Here is a 4289-nt window from a genome sequence, read left to right as displayed (position 1 = left end):
AGGCGGCGCCGAAGACGCGCACGAGCCGGGCTCCGGGGCTGGCGCGCGCGTCGGTCCCGGTGCTGCTGGCAGCCCTCTCCCTTCTTTTTCTTTTTCGCCTTCCCCCGCGCTCGCCGCCGCCTCTTCTTCTTCTTCTTCGTCTCCAGCCGGTGGTGCTGGCTGCTGGGGCTCACCATGGGCCGCGGCCCCGCATGGTGGGAGGGTGGGCGCGGAGGGAGTGGAGCCGCCGCCGCCGCCGCCGCCGCCGCTCTGAGCCCAGCCCCGCGCCTCCTCTCCGCACCGTTTATCTTGCTTGGATTCACCTTCAAGAGATTTCCGGACCCATCAACCAGCCGCCGCCACAGACGGGGGAGTCTTTTACATCATTATCTCTGAGTAGGTTATTATGAAGAAGACTCGCCTGTTGGGACAGCGCTTTCTACCCAATCAGGTTAACGTTTTAATTAATAGGATTAAAACGGTAACAAACAATCGCAGGCGCTATCTGGCCGTGAGTCTGAATAGTTTCATTTCCCAGGTCTGAAGACAGGCAGCAGCTAGAGCTTTATAAAAGGCGCCTGCTCCATTATTCTGCCTGCCATCTGTATACACAGCTTAGCGCATATGTTTGCAAGGCGCTGGGTCCTGTTAGTAACCCAACAACTGCCTTTAGCTTGACATGTGTGGCGACTTTCACTCATCAATGAGCACACTAAAAGCCCTACTTAGAGCCGAGGATGTTCTTTGCTCCTTCAGCAAATTGTGGATGGCGGCGAAGCCTGGGAGTCCCCAGGAAAGCTGACGCCCCCACCCACCGCACCCCACCCCCACTGCCCTTCCCTCACCACTGCCGCCTCATCTTGGGCTAAATTACCCTTTCAGGCGAGAATTATACTCCACCCCTGTTCGCAGGATGACTCTGGTCTGGATTTGGAGATGGGACTTTAGGGATAGAGGGCGAAGTGGTATCCCCGCTGGCTTGCCCCAAATTCACCCCAAAATTCTCTGCTAGTAAGAGAGCAAAGCAATCCTCTCCCTTGAATATACTGCCTTATTTCCACCCCCCCTTCCCATTTCCAACACGATTTGGTGGTGGGGGGGGGGCGGAAATGAAGAACAAATTGATTTTACAGCCCATTAGATTAAAAGGGGTGGGGGGAGGCTTTGCGGTAGACTCCAAGTAACTGCTACGGTGATGACGACGATAAAGCACAGTTTCCTAAACAGAAAGAAACTGATTTCTCGAACTTTTCTCCAGATTAAAATCCCGTTGTCCCAGAATGGTCAACTTCACCAGGCGTCAAATCTTCTCACACCCCAAGTGGGCATTTGTGCGCATTGATTTGCCCGGAAACGTAACTGCCACAGCTAGGAAGCCTTTCGGGGACATCTGGACCTGCCCCGGTGGCCCTGGGAGGGCTAGTGAGGGAGATCCGTGAAGATGGGCTTCTCTCGGGATGGGAGATGGTACACGCGGTCCTCTGGCTCCTGAGCTGCGTGTCTGGGAGCACATGGCATTTAGCGGCTGGTGTTCATCCTCATGACATAAGTAAAAACAATATTTCCCAACACCTCTAATAAATCTTTCTTATGTGGCAGAATTACTGAAGCCTATGAAATTTTTGGTTTCTCTGGTTTCATTAAAAACCTTTTAATTGTGCCTTTCTGAGTTGGCCCCAGGTGTTGGACTCTTTTCATTACATTTTGCTCTAATGTGATGAAATTCTAATTCTCTCCTTACCATATGGTTAAATTTCCCAACTGAGAATTAGTTGAAAAAGGAGAAATAATCTATTAATCTCTGTAATAGATTCACAAATGAGGTTCGCCACAGAACCTATTTTTGAATGGTAATATGAGAACAGTTGGGCGCCTTATTTCATGAAGGAAGGACAGGGACGACGCAGAGGCGTCTGCGTTTTCACCTGGAAAGGATGAATAGGGGCCCAGCGGAATCTTTCCAAAATAATTGCCTGAGATCCAGTCTCACGCGGACCGAAGTCCCACGCAGTCATGGGTTACCTTAGTGCCTTCCGATTTACTGGAACCCAAAGACTGACAAAGAGCAAGCGGGCTGCGGGAGGCTCTTCAGCCTTGGGACCCAGGCCCGCGGTTCTGGAAGGTTTGCGCCGGCCCACGGGTCCCGCTGAGGATCCAAAAGCACGATTCCGTGCAGGGCAGCCCCCCGCTCACGGTTTCCCTCCCACCTCCCTTCGCCGCTCGCAGCTGTTAACCTCTCCCTTTAGGAAGCTAAAGGCACCCTCCTGTTATTGTTTTTCAATTAGCTTTCTTTTCCCTGGCATCATAAACAAGGGTTCTCTATAAACACGTAGGTGAGTTGTGTGTGCCTGATACTAACTTATCAAAGTCCTGGGGAGGATGGAGGCCGCCACCATCGTGGCTCTGAGCGGAATGAAGACACGTCCCAGATGTCTAACTCGGCTCTGCACCCAGCCTGCCTTTCTAGGGGGCTGGCCCTTTTCCGCGGGACGCCTGGATTCCTGCCCGCCACTCAGTAGGTGCTGGAAGGGCGAAGGATCTACCACTCCCGGGACGAGTGGGAGCTCGGGTTTAGCTTCGGGTGCCACACAGGGTTGTGCCCTTTGGGGCTCCCCCGGAATGCCCAGCAGGGATGACCACCCAAAGTGGCCAAGGCGCCGCCTGTCCCGGCTGAGACCTGTGCCCCGCCAGACCCTGGTCCTTCGCTGCAATCAGATAACTCGGCACGGAGAGCACCCCGTGGCCCTTCCGAGACCCCACACCCACGCCCTCTTCCCACCCCCCACCTCCTCTCCCTGGCCATCCAAACTTCCGGAACAAACTTTCGCACAACTTTAGTTCACCCAGTAGGAGCCGAAAACCTCTTTCCTGGCGATTCGAGAAAATCCCCCAGGTCTCCCCGGAGGAGGTGGCTGCATAATAGTCACTGGAAACTTAGATTTGGGAAACTGCGGGAGAATTTATAGAAGCTCTAAATGTAGGCCTTATAACAACTGTCGGGGAATGGTCTTTGAGGTTTATGTACTCGTAAACTTCTGCTGATTGCTTCTGGGAAGTTGTCAGGCACTTAACACTGCATTTATCTTACAGGGCAATGAAAACACATCTGTCCAGTGTCTCGTTACCTGGTTTAATCGTCCCTAGCCCTAAGTCATGGATGGCCTAGGCTCTCTCTCTTCACTTGAGTCTGATCCCGCCGCCTGGTTTCGGTCCAGCGAAGGGCTGGCATCAGCTGCTCACTTAGTGCCCTCTGGCCGCAGGAGCTCCGGAAATCTGTGTACTTGAACTTTGTTCCGCCAAGAACCGGGGAAAGCGCCTGGGCTCCTGATGTAACCAGAACGTTGGAAAGGTAACAGAGGAAAAGCCAAAATAAACATCATCTGGTTGCCGGGGAAGACAGGGTGGTTGGTAAATTAGCCCGCGAGGAGATCTCCTGACCCACAGATGACCCCTGAGAACGGAGCATTAGAAGAGAAGTCCTCCGTGTCTGTATGTTTTCAGAGGTCACTATGAGTTACCAAAGCAACTGAGTGGCAGGAAATGCAGGGGACTGTCTCCTCTGCCTGCAGCATGGTGGGGGCAGCTCAGGCAGCTCCCCGAGGCCAGACCAAGAGATGGGCGCCCTCAGGGAACACCTCAGGGCGCCCTCGGTGCTGGGCTGGGTGGCGCGGCGAGGCCCGTTGGCCCACACACGTCAGGACCGGGAGCGTTCTGACCCAGGGCTGGACACCAAATTTGCAGACTCCAGAGCGTGTGGTGCAGAAATGAAAACAGGTTTGTCACAGTAGGAGGGACCATACCTATAGCTTTGAAAAGGATTCTAAAATATTTAGCAAGCAGCACCACATTGAAATTAGAGAGCACTGTGCTTCAGTTCAGGCCAAACTAATTTTTTAGGTCAAACTTAAATTTGTTAGTGATCATCTATATTAATCTTTGCTTCAAATTTGAAATAGGAACCTAAGTAAAATCTGAACGGCACACAATCTAATCTACTTTTCACGAGCAAAGCCAGGAGTTCCTCTTTGTTTTTCTATAGCCCTGATAAACCGTTTATTACTAATCTAGATTAAAAAGTTAGAACCCGGAACACTGGGATTTGAATATCTGTGGGTTTTCTGAAAGGGAGGATGGTCTCTGTGTGTGTTTGCGTGTGTGTTTCAATTGATCTATTTGAGAACATTCTAAAAAGTAAAAGCAAGTTTGGCAAAAATGACATGAACTTTCGCTTGGGAGATGTTCTGGCAAAGCCAATTCCCTGAGAACGGTGGGACCCTCTCCCAGAGGCGCTTCCGGGCCGCGGAAGAGTC

The sequence above is a fragment of the Pteropus vampyrus genome, unplaced genomic scaffold (assembly GCF_000151845.1).
Source record: "Pteropus vampyrus isolate Shadow unplaced genomic scaffold, Pvam_2.0 Scaffold99, whole genome shotgun sequence".
Lineage (NCBI taxonomy): Eukaryota > Metazoa > Chordata > Mammalia > Chiroptera > Pteropodidae > Pteropus > Pteropus vampyrus.
Note: the sequence above shows the minus strand (reverse complement) of the source record.